Source organism: Ursus americanus, chromosome 1 (genome assembly GCF_024610735.1).
Source record: "Ursus americanus isolate L20-20 chromosome 1, mUrsAme1.1.p, whole genome shotgun sequence".
Taxonomy (NCBI): Eukaryota; Metazoa; Chordata; class Mammalia; order Carnivora; family Ursidae; genus Ursus; species Ursus americanus.
Window position 1 is genome coordinate 18,882,354 of NC_142127.1, and position 21,985 is coordinate 18,904,338.

Sequence of the window (21,985 nt, forward strand, 5' to 3'; positions counted from 1 at the left end):
AATGTGGAGTAAAGAAAGGCAGGGATCAGAGGTGACACCTGGGTTTTTGGCAAACGTGCAAAGACAGGCAAAAGCAGGGGGCATTAGGGACCAGTGAGCAGTCATTTTAGGGTACTGAATGAGATCTGAATTTGGAATCAGAAAGCTATTTTAATGCTGACTTTTCCACTTCCCGGCCATGTGACCTTGGACAAGGGATTTACTCTCTCTGGGCGTGGGTGTCCTCAGGGCAACAATATTTATGTCCTCCCAGGATTGTTGGAGGGGTTCAGTAAGCTACTGTATGTCAGTTTTAATGGTATGTGGCTTGTAGTAACTACCTAACAAATGGTAGCTCTTATTTCAGGTTTAAAACTGCAAAAGGCTTGTAAATGAAAATACAAATATAAACATATTATATCCAGGGTTCCCCAAGTCTCTGCCTGTGTAGGTGCTTCAGTTAGAGCTCAGCTGAGGAGAAATCAGCTCCTAGGACTGCTGGTCATTTATTAGAAACATTCTTTCTGTGGGTATAATAGAATATTCCCCTTCATTCTTCCCTTCTCCTCTTGCCCACATTTACTTCTTTGATTGGTAATGATTGACTTTATCTGGAATTAAAATACATGTGCATTGAACACTCACAGGTGTGCTCCTATTATCAGCTGGGGATAGGAGACCAGCACTGAGCACATCTCAGCATTCCTAATTCACAAAGGAGAAATACCCAGTTTTTCTTTCTTTCTTTTTTTTTTATTCATGATTAAGAAGCAGCTTATAGAGGCAACACAGTAAGGAGGGATGAGAGAGGATTGAGTAAAACAGAGTGGGAGGGGTGCTCCTGGATGTTGGCGGGCTCTGAAGATGTTGCCCTCCTGACAATTGAACTCAGCATAGATTGAGGGCCTATTGGGCACACAGTATGTGAAGGGGTGGGTGTGTAGTTGAAAAGTTAGACTCTGGACCTCTAAGGAGTTTGCCAGAGCAGCAGTGGGGCTTTGGGTGGGGTGGAGACCGCTATGTGAAGGACAAAATACAAGGGAAACTGACATGAAGGCTTAGACAGTGGGGCAAGGAAAGCTGTGGGGATACAGACAAGGGGGCAGTTCATTCCAACCTGGTGCTCTTAGAAGCTTCTAGAAGGAGGTGGCACTGAGTTGGACAAACAGGATGGTGGCACTTTCGGCTGTGGGTCTTGACTGAGTGTAGATGTGAGATGTTTCTGGTTCTTCTCCAGCTCCTAGCACAGTGCCTGACACACAGTGCTTTCAAGAAACAATTAAGTGACTAAATTTCTGTGAAAGGCTTGTGTACCAAGCCACATGTAGTCCAGAGGGGCTGGGATGTGGTGGGAGGAGAGACACTTTGCTGTCTGTAACTCTGTATTTTTATTTTACTTTCTTTTTAAAAAATTGTGGTAAAATTTTCATAACATAAAATTTGTGGTTTTAACCATTTTTAAGAGTTAATTAGTTCCAAATAAAATCTTTAAAAAAAAAGGGGGGGGGCGCCTGGGTGGCACAGCGGTTGAGCCTCTGCCTTTGGCTCAGGGCATGATCCCGGCGTTGTGGGATCGAGCCCTACGTCAGGCTCCTCTGCTATGAGCCTGCTTCTTCCTCTCCCACTCCCCCTGCTTGTGTTCCCTCTCTCGCTGGCTGTCTCTATCTCTGTCGAATAAATAAATAAAATCTTTAAAAAAAAAGAGTTAATTAGTTCCATCACTCCAAATTAACTCTGTAACCAGTGGGTGCTAACTTCCATTCTCCCCTCCCTTCAGCCCCTGGCAATCTCTAATCTGCTTTCCATCTCTATGAATTTGCCAATTCTGGATATTTCATATAAACGGAATGATACAGTATTTGTCTTTTTATTGCCTCGTCTTTGCACACTGGAAATAGAAGAAGGTGCTTGGACATCTATGTTGGTATAACTTCATGCTTTATCTAAGTCATGCTGGGTTGTGCTATCTTGTTACTGTTTCATTTCACAAAATAAAATCTCTTATGAAAAGTTCAGCCCCGCTTCTAGTATAGTTATGGTGGAGTCATTGGGTTTTCTACGTAGAGTATCATGTTGTCTGCAAATAGTGGAAGTTTGACTTCTTCCTTGCCAGTTTGTATGCCTGTTTATTTCTTTTTGTTGTCTGATTTCTGAGGCAAGACTTCCCGTACTGTGTTAAGTAGTAATGGTGAGAGTGAACATCCCTGTCTTGTTCTGACCATAGGGGAAAAGCTCTCAGTTTTTCCCCATTGAGGACGATATTAATAAGATATTATCTTGTGGGTCTTTCATATATGGCCTTTATGACATTGAGATATGTTCCATCTGTCCCTACTTTGTTGAGAATTTTCTTTTTTTAATCAAGAGTGGATGCTGTATTTTGTCAAATGCTTTTTCTACATCTATTGAGAGGATCATATGGTTCTTATCCTTTGTTTTATTAATGTGGTGTATCATGTTGATTCATTTGTGAATATCGAACCACCCCTGCAACCCAGGAATAAATCCCACTTGACTGTGGTGAGTGTACTGTGAATTTGGTTTGCTAATATTCTTGTTGAGAATTTTTGCATCCATGTTCATCAGGGATATTGGCCTGTAATTCTCCTTTTTAGTGGCGTCTTTGTGTGGTTTTGGAATCAAGGTAATGCTTGCTTCGTAGAATGACTTTGGAAGTTTTCTTTCCATTTCTATTTTTTTTGGAACAGCTTGAGGAGAATTAGGTATTTACTCTTGTTTAAATGTCTGGTAGAATTCTCTTGAGAAGCCATCTGGCCCAGGACTTTTGTTTGTTGTGATATTTTTGATTACTGATTCAATTTCTTTGCTGATTATGGGTCTGTTCAGATTTTCTATTTCTTCCTGTTTCAGTTTTGGTAGTTTGTAAGTTTCTAGGAATTTACCCATTTCTTCTAGATTGCCCGGTTTGTTGGCATATAATTTTTCAAATAAACTGTCTGCCCCTTTTTCTCTCTCTTCAGCTCCTGGGACTCTGATGATATGAATGTTATTACATTTTACTAAGGCACTGAGTTCCCTAAGTGTACCTTTGTGATCCATTACCTTTCTTTCCCTCTTCTTTTCAGCTTCATTATTTTCCATAATTTTATCTTCTGTTTCATTGATTCATTCCTCTGTATTGTCCATCCTTGTTTTTATGGCATCGATTTGGGTTTGCATCTTGGTTATAGCATTTTTAACGTCCACCTGGCTAGATTTTAGTTCTTTTATTTCTGCAGTGTCTTCTATGCATTTTTCTTTCTTTTTTTAAAAGATTTTATTTATGTATTTATTTATGTATTTATATATTTATTTGAGAGAGAGTGCATGAGCAGGGGAAGGAGCAGAGGGAGAAGCAGGCTTCCCGCTGAGCAGGGAGCCTGATGTGAGGCTCAGTCCCCAGACTCTGGGATCATGACCTGAGCTGAAGGCAGACACTTAACTGACTGGGCCACATAGGCGCCCCTATGCTTTTTTTGAAGCCCAGCTACTATCCTTATAATCGTTTTAAATTCTAGTTCAGACGTCTTACTTATATCTGTATTGATTAAGTCCCTGGCTGTGGGTTCTACTTCCTGTTCTTTCTTTGGGGTGAATTTCTCTGTCTCATCACTTTGTTCAGAAAAAAAAAAAAAAAAGGAATAAAGAAAAACAATAACAACCAAACAACAGAAAAAAGCCCCTAAAACAAACAAACAAAAAACCCCCTAGATCCTGGGTGTGTTTTGGTCTGCTTGTTAAGAGAATCTGGATTGCAACTAATGAATCGTTAAACACTACATCAAAAACTAATGATGTACTATATGTTGGCTAACTGAACATTAAAAAAAAAAAAAAGAATCTAGATCCAAAAATTTTTAAAAAATAAAATTACCAAAAAATAAAAAATATACATATTTAAAATATATAAATAAAATTTAAGAATAATAAAAAATAAAAAATAATTGAAAAAATAGAAAATAAATGAAAAACTAATAATTAAAAAAACTTAAAAAATAAAAGTAAAAGAGAAGCTATACTCTATTTACCCTAGAGCTGAAGCTTTGCAGTATTCTATGATCAGTAGACTTGGTGCAAGTGAGTTGTTTGTGCTGGTCTTCTGGTGGAGGGGCCTTTTGCTCTGATTCTTGGGTGGACTTACCTCAGTGGAAATGTACCTTCAGGGTGCAGGGGGCGGGGCTCGGTGTAAGCAGCTCTAGCCTCCACTAGGTGGTGCTGTTTTGCTCCTGAACTCTTTCAGGGCTGATGGGTGGGATGATTATGTCTGGAACCCACTCTCTAGCCCCGGCTAAAAGTTTGCGCCCCTCCCACTCTTCTGAGAGCCCTCACAGAAGAGCATCATTCACCCCTCTTGTGACCATAGTTTCCATCAGAATTTTTTGTTCAGCCTACCTATGTTTGAGTTTTTTTAATCTCAGGCACAGGACTGAGTTTCAAAACTCTAAATTTTAGGGACTCCTGCATGGTGGACCTGCACTGATCCTCTGGGAGAGGGTCTTGCTAAGCTTTTGTCATTTGCTGGCCTGTCCCAGGAAGCGGTAGCATGACTGTGCAGCAGTTTGGAATGCATGGCAAAACAGAACAGAAAATCAGCACCAAGACTCCCCGCTCTCAGCCGGGATCTCTGCTCCTATGTCTGGGAACAGTGCCGCATGTAGGCACCACCCATTCTCCTTATGACCCAGGGGACCCTTATGTGCCGTCACTCCTGGGACTCCACCCCTCTTTGCCACCTGAGCACCTTTAAGCCAGGCACATACCCCATGGTAGTGGACTTCTCAAAGTTCAGATTTTGTGCTTTGCTGCTTAAAATACTTTGCAGTAGACTCCGTAAGCAGGGCTCCCTCCCAGCCCTAGTAGCCACAGTTTTATCTCCCCCAAATCAACTCTCTGCACCTCCTACCTTCCAAAAGGTTGTTTTTCTACTTGTAGACTTGCAGGTTTGTTCTGTCAGACCTCCAGTTGATTTCTTGGGTGTTCGGGATGATTTGACAACTATTTAACTGTGTTCGAGGGACGAGGCAGGCTTAGGGTCTTCCTACTCCTCTGCCATCGTAACTCTTTCCTGTGTGTGTACATCTTGCCTGTCCCCTAGACTGTAAGCTTTGGGCAGGCAGATGCTTCACTTTCGTGTGTTTGGACGAGTCCATGCACTCAGTTGTGTTTGCTGAAGGTATTTAATCGTCTTGGGTGATAAAGAAGAGCGAGCATGCAGGGAAATATGTAGAGCTCAGAACGACATCAAACCCATCTAAGCAATAAATAAGTAGGCCATAAGAAAAGCCCTGGTGATCTTTTACCAGGCAGAATGTTGGCAGGAGGGGTCAGTGAGGACAAGTGTTAATGATGTGACTGATTAGAATAACAGCAGCCTTTTCATGACGTCTGCTATTGGCTGGAACCTTCCACACAATATCTCTCTTTGTTGCAGCAACTTTGGGATATGAAGGCCTTTTATCCATCTTTTAAGTGATCAAGTTGCATCTTAGAGTGAGTTGTCCCCTCTAACTCATCAACCAGTAAGTGGCTGAGCTGGAATAAGAATCAAGCTGTGGCTGGCTCCAAAGCCCAGCTTTTTCCCACTGTGGGAAAAGCTGCCCATCTCATTTGGAGTATGGAGTGGGGTCAGAGAGAGAGAAATTGACAGCCCAACAGTGGCATTAATGAAGCAGCATAGACACATTTCCTGAAAAAAATTGGTCCAAGCTGCCCCGGAGAGGCCAAAGAAATATTACCTACCATAGTAAGGGCATTAGGAAAAATAAAAGAGAAAATACAATATCATTCTGCCCATAGTGAAGCTCGAAGAGGAATGATTATGAGTGCAATGCTGGTGTAAACACTCGAGGGGTGAGGACGTGTAATAGCACCCACCTCTGCATGTTCCTTGTCATCGTGCAGTACAGAGGCAACGTGTATTATTAAAAATAGTTCCGAAGCCCCTGGTAGATCAGCCACTTCTTTTCCTTTTAGGTCACACAGGCTAACACAATAGCAAAAGAAGACTTGTCAATTTTTTTTTACAAAATGCACAGCAGGCATTTACCCTGGGATGTTTTAAAAAACAGAGATATGTGTACTTAGAAGCTATTAGTTGCTATAGAGTAACGTCTGCTAGGGCTGGCTTTTCCATCAGAGAAATCACATTTCTTATTGTGCTATCAGCCTCCTGCCATATCATTTTTAAAGGCGAGCCATAAAATATTTCTCTCTACTGTGGCAGCAAGGAGGAAAACTTTATTAGAGGAAAAGTAATGCAGTTTGAAGGAGTCCCGTAAACCAAAATCTTTTTAGGGCACTTAATTCTGGGTTTTACAAGGCAACCACGTCTTTCTTTGCAAATAAATACACAGCTTTCCAATTCACATGCTGGGGGGAAAGAGGATTAATATGGTGGTTTGCCTGTATCGTTTTCATGGCACAGTGGATAATCTGGGGAGGAATGGTGATAGTAAAGTCCACTTCACCCTTGCCGTGGCTCACAGTGGTACAGAACTGAGGACTGGGAGCCTGAGTGAGATCAGTCTGATAAGGACATACATTTGCTGCTGTGTGTGGCTGGAGTAGATGTGGAAGCTAAGTGTGCATGAGTACAAACATGCCTCAACGTCTCTTTCTTGGTTATCCTCTATCCTCGGTTCAAATTAGTAATGGTTAGCCTGGTGATTTCCAGCTGAGTAGTGATTTTGACTTGTTCTTTCCCTCACCACCAAAAAGACCACACACACACACACACACACACACACATACACACACACACACACAAAATCCCCTAAGCATTATGAATAAATGCACATTTATCATAGAAAACTTGGAAGATACAGAAAAGTTGAGGGAAAGAGAAAACAATTAGTCATAGTCTTATCAGAAAAAATAACAATGTTGGTTTTCTTTTTTGGTGTGTATATTAAAAAAACATAATTATGATCATATTATATACACAAAATTGTACTGATTTAAACATCTATTTTGTGCATATGAAAGTGATATATATGCTTTGCATAAAACTTGAAAACTCTAAAAGTATAAAGAAAAAATAATTACACAGAATTTTACCATTCAGAGATTAATTTACCATTGCTCCATTTTATCGTATGCATTTAAAAATGTATTTGTTTCTTTAATCATTCTGACTGGTGTAAGGTGGTATCTCATTGTGGTTTTGATTTGTATTTCCCTGATGGCCAGTGGTGTGGAGCATTTTTTCATGTGTCTGTTGGCCTCTTGTATGTCTTCTTTGGAAAAATGTCTGTTCATGTCTTCTGCCCATTTCTTGACTGGACTATTTGTTTTTTGGGTGTTGAGTTTGAGAAGTACTTTATAGAACTTGAATACCAGCCCTTTATCTGTAATGGCATTTGCAAATATCCTCTCCCATTCCGTAGGTTGCCTTTTAGTTTTGTTGATTATTTCCTTTGCTGTGCAGAAGGTTTTTATCTTGATAAAGTCCCAATAGTTCATTTTTGCTTTTGTTTCCCTTGCCTTTAGAGACATATCTTGCAAGAAGTTGCTTTGTCCAAGGTCAAAGAGGTTGCTGCTTGTGTTCTTCTCTAGGATTTTAGTGGAGGGTATTATGCTAAGTGAAACAAGTCAATCAGAGAAACATAATTATCATATGGTTTCACTCATATGTGGACCATAAGGAATAGTGCAGAGGACAATGGGGTGAGGACACTGAATGGGAAGAAATCAGAGAGGGAGACAAACAATATGAGATTCTTGACTCTGGGAAACAAACTGAGGGTTGCAGAAAGGGAGGTGGGTGGGAGGATGCAGTAACTGGGTGATGGGCCTTAAAGAGGGCACAATGATATGATGAGGACTGGGTGTTATACTCAAATAATGAATCATTGAACATTATGTCAAAAATCATTGAACATTATGTCAAAAACTAATGATGGTTTTTAAATCCAATTACCTTGGCTAATTGGATTTAAATAAAAAAATAAAAAATGTATTTGTTTCAAAGTTTAAAATATAGTAAATGCAGGGGCATTTGTAACTGTTAGGTGGAAGATGATGAAAAGAAGGATTAAAGAGATAACATCTGCTATAGACTAGTTGTTTTTTTTTTTTATTTAGCTTTTAACAACAAAGCAAAACTCTGAGTCTTAGGTCATTCAATATGAGTTATTAAGTTGCAGAAAATCATTACGTGAGTTCTTTGGCCATGAAAATGGTTATTATGTCGCACTATGCAGCTATACTTTTATGGAAGAAGAAAGAAAAAATACCTTAGGTTAGTAATTCTCCCAGCACAGAATCTTAACCATGTAAATAGTTTACCTATTATCGGAGCTAGTGCTGGAACAGAATAATATAGGTTATTTTAAGTGGCAATGAAACATGGCGAAAGCTTTTATCCAAACTCTGGGATAAAGAATAGGACTCACGAAACATACTTTCTGGTGTTGGTAAGATAGAGAAAGCAGTCAAGGGTAGCATTTCAAGGCCAACTTATGTCCTGAGAAATGCAATCCTTCTAGAAACATAAAACCCAAAGACATTCTTGTTTGAGGTCCAAAGTGAGTAAATTATTTTATACCACTTGATCTCTTATATGTGATTCTTCTCTGGGTTCTTGAAACATATTGCTAAGTGCCTCCTTTTTCCACAGGAGAATAGTGATAGCATATTTTACCTTTATATTTGAGACACAACTTGGCTGGGTATAAAATTCCTAGATTAAAAATCCCCCCACTCAAAATAGTAACTGTAAAATTGTTTTAAAAATTGGAATTCTAGGGGTGCCTGGGTGGCTCCGTCGGTTAAGCATCTGCCTTCAGCTCAGGTCATGATCCTGGGGTCCTGGGATTGAGCCCCACATTGGTCTTCCTGCTCAGCGGGGAGCCTGTTTCTCCCTCTCCCTTGCCTGCCATTCCCTCTGCTTGTGCTCTCTCTGTCAAATAAATAAATAAAATCTTTTAAAAAAAATTTAGAATTCTAATATCATTGTTCATAGTAAGCCCACTGAGTAAGTTTAGTAATTCACTGCTGTTCTTTACCTTTAGAATATATACCCTAAAGAAGTATAGTCATAGTTTTGTATTCAAAGAAATTTGAATACTGATTTTCTCTGTGTGGTTACCATTTTTATATGCTGTTGGGTTCATTTGTTTCTGATTCTGTACAAGCCTTATTTTTGGCTTAATATAATTTTTAAATATGTAGAATATTTACATGCTTTAGAAGTAAAAATCACATACAAAGTATATTTTGAGAAGTTCCCTTGTTCTCCATATCATCACCACCCTCTATAGACAACCGTTAGCTAACTTTACGTACTTTGAAAAATAAGCAAATTGTCTGTATATATACTCATTCCTCTGCCTTTCTTATATAAAAGATATCAAACTATACAATATTTTCCACTTTGATTTTGTAACTTAGTAGTATTTTCTGGAAATCACTCCATATTAATTCACGGAGATCTTAACTTTGCTATAATGGCTGCATGGTTCTCCATTGTGTCTTATGGGCTGTTCAACCGGTTCCCTACTGAGAGATATTTGGATTTCCAGTTTTTTGCCTTTACAGATGCTATGGCCATAAATAGCCCTGTGCAGAGGTTGTTTCGTATTTGTGGAGTTTTGTCTTCATGGTCTTTGCCATTCTGTTTATGCTCAGGTGGTCTCTATCTTGGGGAGAAGTCCGTGGTTAGGTTTCTCAATTCAGCTTTATTTGCTTTATGGTGCAAGTAAGTTCCTTTCAGCTATTGATTAGGTTGAAATCAGTTAAGACTTCAGTATTTTGTCCCTTTTTTTGGTCATAAGTTCAGGCAGTTCTCTCCTTTAATGCATAGAATATTCTTGAAAATTTGTACAAGACCCGAATGTGGGAAAGCCAGACAATAGACTTATTAGATATAAGGGAGGTAGGAGTTCCACTCCCAGAGAGCTAAAAGAGGCTGACGATCCCTAATTACACCTCGGCTTTTTGAACACAGTCGTTTATGATTTATTGCCAATATTTTGTACATGTTCTTTAATTGTGTTCTTTTCCTTCACAATTAATTGAACACACAATTGACCTGCCTGAGTCCAATGAGAATCTGATTAGGGTGAAAGATTGTCTTCAGGCTGTTGATCATTTTCATCTTTTTCTCAATTATATTACATTTGCATGGCTTATACTTCTTAATCACTTGTATCAGCACTTTCATGTTTCTGTTTTTCTCTCATTTTATGAAATAACAGGACAAAATAAAGTAAACATGCAGATCATCACACAAATAGTTCTGGGCTGAAACAGAATAATTCATTCTTCGGTAACACTACTATGTGATAGCTTGAATTGATCAGTCTTCAGCTGTTGAATGCAGTCAGAATTTGGCTTACGAAAAGGGGTTTGGAGTGCTAATACATAACGTGTGGGTGTACAGACTGTTTGCAAGTTGAACATGAAAGGTGAGGTGCCTCTGTATTTTGTGAGAAGTTGGGAGAGGCTGCATGGGCAGCAGCTGGGTCAATGCCATCCAAAAGTGAGCAATAAAAACGCAGAGAAGAATGTGCAGGTGGTCTTCAAGTTATGACCAAAGATGTACACTCACTGCATTTCAAAGTTGGTTATTTGACATGAATTTCTGGTTTTCCTCCTCACCTCTCTCTTATCTTTTCTTTCCATCTCCATTTATCCAGAGGTTTTGCTTGAATCCTAAGAGGGCTCTGCTGTCAATGGCAGAAATCATCTAAGAAATGTGTGAATTAGAAGCACTGTGGTTCTTGCTCCATTTCCATGTCCTACTCACAGTTTTTACAAGGCAAGGGATTTTACCTCTGCATCTTGGGTATTATTCGCGGCCTGTGAATGGCGTTGAAATATATAGAACCAACTCTGGATGGTACTTGAAGGGATAAATCTACTGGCTTCAAAAAGCTAGAAGAGATGGCAGGAAACACCTGCAGCCTTTGCAGGGAAGTAATATGTGGTATGAAGCAGTGACCCAAGAGGGGCAGGAGAGCTTCGGAGGGTGAACAAAATGAATCTGCACTCCAGGATCAAGATCAAGGATCTGAGATTGAAAAACATCAAATGAAACCAAAAGGAAGGTTCTGGAATAGGCCAAAGACAAACCCTGGCGGTAGAGGTGGAATCAAAAGTGGGAGCTGAGGAAGAGGAGGAGGACACCAACTATAAGTTTAAAACAAGGGACAGGAGCCAGAATAAACTGTTGTTAACAGGAGAATGTTCCAGAGGCTGTGGCTCAGAAACTGAGCCTGTAGCTCAACCCACATACCTATTTTTGTCACCTTTTCCAAGGACATTCATGCAAGGAAATGGTTGTTTAAATGAAAAAGCAGGGAGAGGAGAAGCAGACATATAGGATGGGATGCATATCCAGGGAGTTAAAACATTAGGATACTGACTGTGATGAATGTTTTGAAGAGTGTTTTTAAAATTCTGTTCCTCAGAACTGTTTTGGTGCTCCCAGGCCAGTGGGAGTGTTTCCTTCAGTGTCCTGGGTCAATGTGAGGGTAGCAGGGGAGAGATGACCCGTGATGGAGGCCACTGCTTCCCCCTTGACAGCAGTTCTCCTTTGGTCTATTTTATAGTGGGGGGCTGTATAAGATTTCATTTGCAAGAATGTTTTTGCTGTATTAGTTTCATGTGGCTGCTGTAACAAATTGTACCAAACTTGGTGCCTTACAACAACAGAAATTTATTTTCTTATAGTCAGGAGACCAGAGGTCTGAAATCAGGGTGTGCGTGGGACCACACTTCCTCCAGAGGTTCTAGGGGAGAATCCCCTTGAAGAGAAGGCAGAATTCTTCCTCTCCCCTTTAAGTTCTTCCAGCTGGACTAAGGACCAAATGTACATGAGGCAAGTTAATAGGAGAAAAAACCACAAAGTTTTATGACGTGCACACGGAGGCTCAATAATGAAATTGAGACCTAAAGAAATGAGTAAAGCAGGTAGTTTTTATACATTTTAGACAAAAAGACAATTAGTGAGGAATTTATAGGATAAGGAAAAACAGGTATTCGGGAGCTTTAATTATTAAGGAATTCTAAGTGGAATTGGGAACTGAGGTGTAGTAGATTAGTAAAAAGTAACCAGGTTTGCTTTTATAACTTTCTGGTCTTTAAAATCCTTCTCTCTGGTGATAAGAATGTCTTTTTACTTTGGTGTGGGGAGGATATTTTTTATATGGGAGATTTGTTTCCTGCTTTCACAGGGACAAAGGAGTGTCTGGGCGTCCTTGCACCAGGTGTTTGTTAAGCAACTTTAATTTAAAACAGTTGATATGACAGAGTGGCACGTTTGGGGGGCCTGCTCTTGGCCCCTACACCTTCCTGGTCTCCTCTGGTTTCTGGTTGCTTTTGGCATTCCTTGGCTTGTGGCAGCCTCTTTCTCGGCTTCATCTTCTCTCCACCTTCTCTGTAAAGGTGTTTCCGATCTCCTTCTGACTCTTTCGTAAGGACACTTGTGATGGCATTTAGGGCTTATAGGGATAATCCGGGATAGTCTCTTGATTTCAAAATGTTTACATTAATAAAAGATCAGTGTAATGTAGTTTAATTAATTAACTTAATTATAGCTAAAAAGACTCCTTATTAGAGTCTCTTCTTCAGTGAGGTTACATTCACGTGTTCCGGGATTAGGATGTGGACATATCTGTTTGGAGACTACCATTTAGCCCACTACATGCTGTTAAAAAAATTTGTAAACTTCTGGTCTTAAATGATGAACATGAAAAATTGGTTAAAAAAAAAAGAATGGAAATGCCCTCAGTCTTTGGGGTTCTCTGCTGGAGATAGGGAAAGACAATTGCGCCACAATTTGATGTTTAAATACTAGGTAGATGCAACAGGATGGTGTAAGCCCCACAGAAGGGGTAGCACGCATATTCATTCAGGGGCTGAATGTGGTGGGGTCCCTGGCTTTGTTAGGGCTCCGTCAGTGAAGACTTAAGTCACTCACTGTCACTCACAATCTCCTTCCTTGTCTCAATACTGAATGATGATGATTTTGAAGGAGGACCAGGTGGGGCTCAACCTGGATGTGACGTGGTTCTCTAATAAAACCCAGGCTTTATGGAAAGGGTAAAGGGAGTAGTGAAGAATGACCCTACCCCTAGGTACATGTACCTAGTTGTTAACGTAAGCGTAGCCGTTCTCATAAAGATGTATGTGATACAGTCCCTGGGATCTGATCTTAGTCCTTATTCCGTTTCTAGTAAGCAATAGGTGAAAATCTCTGGGCATGTTTGAGGAAATGGTCTCTATTTTGTTCCACTTTCTCCACTGTATAGTTACTATTTTCCTTTTATAATTAATGAGTAACTTGTGGGGAGGCACTATAAATACCCCATTCCTTATCAAAGTTTCCTTTCTAGATGTAGCATCCAAGGAGGATTTATTTGCCTCAGTCTCTGCTATGATGGTTTAAGATGGAGTTTTACGAATTCTGTCATTCCTTCTGTATTTATTAGTCAGCATTTTATGGAAAGGAAGAGATTTCCCCTTTTTTTATGTTTGTTTATCTATTATCTGCATAGACTCATGGATTCTTATTTTATTCAATGGCTTATATAGTTCATTAATGTTTTTATTTATTTTGATGTTCAGTTGTCCCAAGTTTAACCAGTGGGAACCCTTTCAAGCTGCCTCCTGTGTCCTTTTAACATGTTCTCATCGTTCTTTGAGTACTTCCTCACTTTTTGGTACAATAAGATGTTCCTAGATTGTCTTGTACTTTCCCCGTCCCCGCTCTGGAATTAGCTTTTCCTCCAAGGAGTCCCATCCCTTTTTGTAGACAGTGGTAATTTTATACCATAATCTAAAGCCAATTTTTTTTTCATTCCATGGTTGCTATCTAAGAATTAAAAAACCCAACATCTGTCATAGGCAGTGCCTTAGTCCATTCAGGTTGCCGTAACAAAATACCATAGAACTGAGTGGCTTATAAATAACAGAAATTTATTGCTTACATTTCTGGAGGCTAGAAGTCCAAGGTCACGGTGCCAGCAGGGTTGGGTTCTGGTAAGATCATCTTGCAGGCTGTAGACTGAGGACTTACATCCTTACATGGTTGAAGGCCTAGGGAGCCCTGTGGGGTTTCTTGCATGAGGGCATTAATCCCATTCACGAAGGACCACCCTTATCACTTAATCACCTGGCAAAGTCCCTAGGTCCTAATACCATCCCTTTGGGGGTTAGGATTTTAACATATGAATTTGGGAGAGGGGGCACACACGTTCAGACAATAGAACATGGTCTCAGTTTAGGTTCCCCGGAACCAGACCTTTGAGCCAAGGATTCCGAGGCAAGCTGTTGGTCGGGAAGCGCAGCGTTAGGTGAGGGTGGGGCAACACAGGAAGGGCGCTATCAGCTGCCTACTTTGGAAAATGGCGTACAACACACACTTCAAAACTACCTGGCTAAGGGGTGAGAAAGCTGGAGTGTGTAACCCCCACACCTGTCAGACACGGGCGCGGGGCTACTGTGTGAGGCTGGCTGGTGGGCTGGGTAGGGAGGCTGGTTGCAGGGAGGCCTTCATTCCCAGGCTCCTCTAGTCTGGAGAGGTGGCTGGGAATCAGGCTGCCTTGTACAGACATGGGAGAGGGCTGGAGGGTGTGGGCACCGGCAACATTGGTCATTAGGTACTGGCACCACCAGGAAAGGGTGGTGAAGCTCACTGAGAAGCAGAGAGAAGAGCTTTGGGGCTTCTGGAGGAAGGTACTCTGGAAGCCCCGGAGGTTTCCTGACATGGGGGGAGTATTTTAGATAAGGGGCCCTCTGGACTTCCCTCACAAAGAACACCCTGGCGTGGCTGTTATGACTCCTATTGTTCCCTCCTGAGGAACTTGTGGGCCACATGCTTCGCCTCACCCACTGTTGGCCACATGAGTGTGTATCTATTTGTAGTGCGAGGCAAGTGACTTTGGAGAGGGTGGTGGTAGGCGTGTGGGGTAGGGAGGCAAGAGGAGTTAATCATTTTGGCTAGAAAATAGGAGGAACAGAGAATAGGAGCCATCTTTGACTCCCTACTTTCCTTATCCCGTCACATTCAACACCCTAGCAATATTCATATTCCAAACCTGGTGGCCTCTCACCACCTCCTTTGCCCCCGGCAAGGCCCAGTGGCCATCCTCTGTCCTGTGAACCATTGCACTCTGCTGCCTCTCCACACAGCAGGCTGAGTGCAGAGCTCGGGCATGTTACTGTCCTGCTCAGAACCTTACACGGCCTTTCTTTTTTTTTAAAAGATTTTATTTATTTGACAGAGATAGAGACAGCCAGCGAGAGAGGGAACACAAGCAGGGGGAGTGGGAGAGGAAGAAGCAGGCTCCCAGCGGAAGAGCCTGACGTGGGGCTCGATCCCAGAACTCAGGGACTACGCCCTGAGCCGAAGGCAGATGCTTAACGACTGAGCCACCCAGGCGCCCCTTACACGGCCTTTCTATCCCACTGAGTATGAAAGTCAGCGTCCTGCCCAGGACCGGCGAGCCACATACAGTTGGGCCTGTGGTTGGCAGCCGCCTCTCTGATTTGCTCCCCTAACTCTCTTTCCCTCCTTCATTCTGCTTGTTGATTCTGGAACGCACCAGCCTTTTTTCTCCACTGGCCTTGTGTTGCTGTTCCCTCTGCTTGGAATGCTTTTCTACCAGAGCCACATGCCTCCCTCCTGCCTCCTTCTGTCTTCTGGGAACGTGGCTCCAGTGTCATCTCCTTCCCAGTCTCCCCATCTGCTCATTACTCTGTCCCATTAATCTGCTTTATTTTGCTTCAAAGCCCTATGGACATAAATTAAGACCACCCAAATGAGAACAAGCCAAGGCCACTTATTCAGAGCTTGCTACAAGAAAGTCAGCCACCATCCTTTGCATTTGGCAGGCAGAGGCGTGGAAAGCTTCATAGTGGAAAAAGGGAAGCCTCAGGTATGGCTTGACTGGAGGCTAATGTCCTGGGGAGGCTGTAGGTGGGTTAAGCAGAAGTAGGGCCTCCCATGTGATTGGTCAGGGGTTTATATTTGCCTTTTTCTGATTGGTCCTAATTTGGAAGCAAGTGTAAAAGGTAGGGAAGCTGCCAGTTACTAATAAAGTCCTTGCCAGTTGTTACAGGGATTATTGTTTGGATTCCTGAACTGTTGCTAGAGATTGTGGTCTGACTTCCTACCAGTCTGACTTATAGCAGGCTGGCTTCCTGGGCTGGTTTCCTGGGCAGGTTGCTGCAGGTTGCAGGTCAGAATTCTATTTTTATGTATAGCCTGGCCGTCAGCTGTTTGTATATTTAGTCTCTCAGCACTTACTGTTTACTGAAGGTGATACGTATTTATTTTTCTAGTTATTGCCTGTCCCACAAGAGAAGGGAAGCTTTGTAAGGGGAGGGGTCTAGTCTTGTTTCCATTGCTTCTCCAGCTCCTCAAACTATACCGGGCACATGGTAGGCATCCAGTAAATATGTATTGAATGAGGCATGAGGATGCCTAATCATTCCCCTATTTCAGTTTCTAGAAATAAAATCATTTGAGTGAAGCTTTAGCTTTATATATTTTTCTCTCTCACTGGGCTGATCGCCCCTGTAGCATTTTGGTTCAGATCAGCCACCATCTGGAGATACTTGGAGCAAATGCCCATGGGGAGGACCATGAGTTTTGGATTCAGGGGAACAAATTCAATTATCTGTAGGAGCTAGACAGGTCAAAGAATGAACCAGCCTGGTGGGCGAGGAGTGACAGAGAACAAGGAGCCTTTGTCCTGTGGAAAGATGGCTGCCTCAACTTAGCATTTACCAATTTTAATAGGTCAGAACACAAGCCTCCTGTTTCTGGAGTTCTGCGTGAATACTTCCATTTAAATGTTTGTGACTTGTAAAAGACTACGTATCAGGACAGGCCCAGGAAGGTGGGAAAAAACAAAATGTTTTGGAGGACTGCATTCAGTCCTTGGGTGGCCAGGCTTGGCTCTGGGTTGCCTCCTCAGATCCTGTCTGGAAGTCTCTTTGGGGCTCCCTCTCCCTGCTTGGCCTGACCTGCCCCAAGATCGAGATTGGATGGTTAGAAGACAGGGGGTATGAGCCCCTCAGGTCCAGCCATCGGACACTGCGAACTGGGTCTCTGTGTATATGTTGCCTTCTGAATGCTTTTCTTCATCAAGAGTCCTCCGTGGATTTGAGGAGGGTGATTGCATGAGGCCGTTTTGGCATCGAGCTGATTATAAGTGCAGCCGCAGGAGCCGGCTCCCTGATTAGAACTGAGATTCTAAAGCCAGATGAATTAATAATGAGGTGATAGGGAAAAGGAGAGACTCTTACACTGCACTTGGTTATGTTAAGAGAAGTTTTAGGTGCTTTTGCAAGGAAAAAAAAAAAAGAATATTTCTCTAAACATTGAATCAAGCTGATTGGTACCTGGATTAATTAAGCTCCTTTTCTCAGAGCACGACCGACCCTTCAAGAAAATCCCTTTCCAAAGCACCATTCATTACAGTTTGACAGGATTAAAAGATAAGGATTGTGGGCAGTGCAGATTATAAAACAGGAGAGGGAAGGGACCCCGGGACAGTTATTGGATGTTATCTTCACAGCTATCACATAAGAACCCAACAAAAATGATATTCAAGATGGATTTTCTTTTCTGGTTCCAATTCCAGGAAAGTACTAAAATGCAAACCACCCAGGATTGATATTATTTAAGAGCCATTATCGTTGATTAAATCTGAGCACAACAAAAAAGCTCTCCAGTTTCTTCAGAAATGGGAGATAAAGTGTTTTGGGTAAGGTGAGCATTTTGCCAAATTTTGTGGTGGTAGCAAACCCCATATTTATTTGAAATTGCTTAAAATTTTATTCCCCTTCAGCCCTGATTGAGCTAATTAGAACCCACAGGGAATTATGCGGGTAATGGCGGCGTGGGGGGAAGTATAAATATGCAGTGCAATTAGCGCCTGCTCTTTTTCTGCGTGATGCAATCTGGGAGCTCATGGGCTGGTGCAAACCTTGGAACAATAGGAACCATTGATGCTCAAGCTGCTAGGGGAGTCCATAATTATGATATAATATTTTGCCAGCCTCTTGCATGCATGAAGGTAGACTGGAATGTGAGTAAATAAAACCCAGCAATTTTCTCCATCCATAATTCTTTATATCAATAGCGTATTTTCTCTATTCTCCTTCTCTTTTTTCCAAGAACATAGAAACTTTACTTACTTGAGCATTTTATGTACTACGAAGGACTTCATCTCCATGGGAAGAAATCTGGCTTGCAATCAGTTAAACGGACGATTTTCTCAGTGTTGTTACAAGTTGAATAAAGCTACTCCACAATGCCCTCTGCCCATCACAGGCAGACTTTCTTGATTTTGCTTGCTACTGTTGTATAAGCTCATGCCAGGAGAGAACTGAATTTTGTCCTTTATTCCTTAATTTGTTGGAACTGTACTCGGGGTGGGCTGACTTCATGGCCATATGACCAAGGAAGTCATTTATAGCTGTGTTTAAAGCTAGCTTTATACAATAGAAAGATGAACAAGATTCTTGCTAATAATTTCAATAGTTAGTTTTTCTTGATTTAGAATAACATGGAATAGCAAATAAAAGGCACCATGACAAGCAGAAGGAGGGACCACAGCACAAAGGACAAAGCTTTATATTTGAATCCTTTAACATCACTTTTTTCCCTCTACTTTTTGAACGAAGGGCCCCGAATTTGCATTTTGCTCCAGGCCCCATAAATTGTGTAGCTGACTCTATACCCAGGCACAGCTAAATGGAATTCCAAGATTTATTCACTCATTCAACAAACATTTACTCAGTACACCACAGTACCGGGTGTAAGAGATGCGAAGATTAATGAAGGGGATGGTCTCTGCTTCCTGGGTCTTACCACCTCATTTCAGGACACATCCCTGCAATCCAGTCTCGTAGATGCTTGTGGAACCGCGAGACCCAAATCTGGGAGCAGATGTGAATTCCCAGTTGTACCTGGTGATGGGAGGGTTCAGGAAAAAATTTGTAGATGTGCTATTTCAGATTGTAGCTGAGTGTTCAAACTTGCCGGACACGTAAGAAACACTCTCTTTCTGAACATAATACCAAATAATTAGAATGGTCATTGCAGAAATTGGAGTCTTTCTCATCTTTTGCTCCAACCTCATAGATTATGAGGAAGACCATGCAGTTGTCTTTATTCAAATCTGAGACAGTGACTGTATTCTGCTTTTAAGTGTCAAAAGTAGGCCTAAAACTTAGGTAATCTGATTTCCTTTTTTTTTTTTTTTTTTTTTTAGCTGAAGTATTGTTGGCAAAGGTTACGTTAGTTTCAGGTGTACAACGTAGTGATTCTGCAAGTCTGTACATTGTGCTGTGCTCATCACAAGTGTACCTACTGTGTGTTACCACATAACACTCTTACGGTACCATTGACTACATGCCCTATGAAGTACATTTTATCCCCATTGATTTTGAATTCTTTCTCACTGCATTCCAATGATCTCTTCCCCCTCAATCCTTAACTTAATAACTGTTCTTTCCTGTTACTAGTATTAAGACATTTGGAAATGAGGCAGTATTTTGGAGATTTTATTTTTTGCTTCATATAAAAACTTATGGAAGGGGTCTTTTAAAGAGAATATTTTTCCAGTGCACTTAAAGTTTATTTTATAAAAATCTACTTCTCCCTAACCACCACCACCCTGAGTAGGGAATGCCTGTGTTCGGGAGCCGGCCTTCTGGTATGGAAGAAGTAGCATCTTGCAGTCAGGCCTGGGTGGCATCCGAGCCTCCTCCATATGCTTTAGGAACTGTAATTAGCCTCCTTGAGCCTTGGTTTCCTCGTCTGTAAAATGGGGACAGTGCCGATGGCTTCATAGTGATGGTGGAGGGTTTGATGGGATGAGGTTGTAGAATATCCAGCAGGTACTGGGTGCTCAGTGAACGTGACCTTCTCTCAAAGACAATTTTTCCATCTTCTTCCCTCTTCTTTTAAGGCATTTACCATGTGAAATTGCTCATTTTATATATAGCCTATTATATCAGTGTTGGTTACTTGTGAAATTTCTGTTACTTTTAACCTTCTACTAATATGAATGTAAAGAGAGAATTATATGACTCTTCAATTTCCACATTTTCTTTCCGTGTTCACTTTCTATCCCAATGATGAGATCCCAGAATACTAAGAACTTTGGGGGAGGTATCAGAGTAAATTTGAATAATTTTCAAATGATAAGGCACTTTGGAGATAATCATAATAGCTGACATTTCAAGAAGGCTTTGCTCTGGGCAAGGTACCATTCTGAGCCCTTTACATGTATTAATTTGATTATATCTTATAAAGAGTCTATGAGGGAAGTGTGTTATTATTTCCATTTCACAGATAAGGAACAGAAGCAAGGAGTTAAGTAACTCATCCAAGGTCACCTTGGCTGGTCCAGGACCCACACCGTAAGCCTTATGCTAACACACCTTAATTATGATATATCCCAGAGCCCCAGTTCTACAGATGACTCAGATCTGCAAACAATAATCGACTTGCCCAAGGTCATCTAGTTGCTTAAATGCAGGGAGAGGACCGGAACCCCAGGATCCTGAACCCTGGGATCCTGACTCCCTGGTGCAGGACCTTCTCCACTGCCCCCACAATTACTGGCAGGATAGGCTCAAACTGGGAACCAGCCGAGCTAGATAATAATACTTCTATTCCTGTGGCTTTCATTAAAGATGCATGATTTTTTATAATTCTTTCCTTTAACAGTAATTGCTATGTTTTGTCTTTCAGGAACCTGGGCAGCAAGAGATAAGCCAATATATCTGCCTGTGGAGCCTACAGTTAAAAATAATTATAGAGAACATGGTGATGCTTCAGAAACTGTCAGGTGATGCAACATTTTCAGATCATACTTTATTACGTTATTCGGTTGTAGTCTAGAGGGGGATGCCTATCAGTGGAATGGAGGAAAGAGGGGGAAAGAACAGCCAAATGTTGTTCAGTTGTTTCTTTCATGGAAAACACCTGACCATTATCATATCATGGTAAACTCAAATGAAATTTGGATTTGTACGTTAGCCAAAAAATTAGTTATTGACTATACTTACACTTTTCCAAAGAGAACTTCGTGTGTGCAATGAGATGACTAAACCAGTTTGGTAACTATAATGTGCGCTAAGAGTGAAGAGGCGGCAGAGACATCAGCTGTGGGGGTCAGGGCTGTTGCTGTGGTTCAACAGAGCCCTGTGTCTGAGCTTCCGGGCCACCATTCTCCCGCATCGGAAAGGAATGCAGCAGTGATGCTTACAGGAGGCAAAGCTCATTTGAATAGAGCAGTTTTTGCCAAAGAGCGTGGTAGAGGGAATATTAACCAGCAACAGAACAGCTCCTCTGTGAGCAGTCGGGGTTCTCCGGAGAAACAGAACCTCCCCCCTGCCTCCCTCCCCCTCTCTCTGCCTCTCTACCCCTCCCTCTGTCCTCCCTCTCCCTGCCCCATCTCTCTACTTCTGTCACGTTTATAATAAGGCGTTGGCTCATGTTATTATGGAGGCTGACAAGCCCCAGGCCTGCAGGTAGGAAGTTCGAGCCCCGGAAGAGCTGGTGGTGTAGTGGGGTTTGAGTCAGGCCGGAGAACCAGGAGAACTGAGGGTGTGAGTTCCAGTCCAAGTTTGAAGGCAGGAGAAGGCAGTCTGCAAGTTCAAGGACAGGCAGACAGGGAGAGAGGGGATTCTCCTTTACTCAGCCTTTTTGTTCTCTCCAGGCCTCCAGTAGATGGGGTGAGGCTCATCCACACGGGGAACGGGGCTCTGTGTTCCTCAGTCTAATGATCTGAGTGCAAATCTGGTTTAGGAACACCCTCGCAGCCACACCCAGAAATATGTTCGACCGAGTATCTGGGCACCTTGTGGCCCTGGTCAAGGGGGCTACCATTAACCATCACGGTCCCCCTCTTTTTCAACCATACTGTTCTGTTGTTTTCTAATTCATGACGCAGATATGAATCAGGAATTTGTACTAGGACAAATCTATATTACATCAGTTCAAGTTTATAATTTACTTATAAACAGCGAGGGGAAATGG

General features: G+C 41.8%; 1 long non-coding RNA gene across 2 annotated transcripts in view; it reads left to right on the forward strand.

Annotated features, from left to right (window-relative positions):
* The window catches only part of LOC123782553 (uncharacterized), a 138,026-nt gene that overhangs the window by 98,690 nt on the left and 17,351 nt on the right, over positions 1-21,985 (forward strand). For both annotated transcript variants that reach the window (XR_015725292.1, XR_006777013.2), the window contains one exon: positions 20,696-20,792. This is a non-coding gene — a long non-coding RNA (uncharacterized LOC123782553). The remainder of the gene's footprint in view (positions 1-20,695; positions 20,793-21,985) is intronic.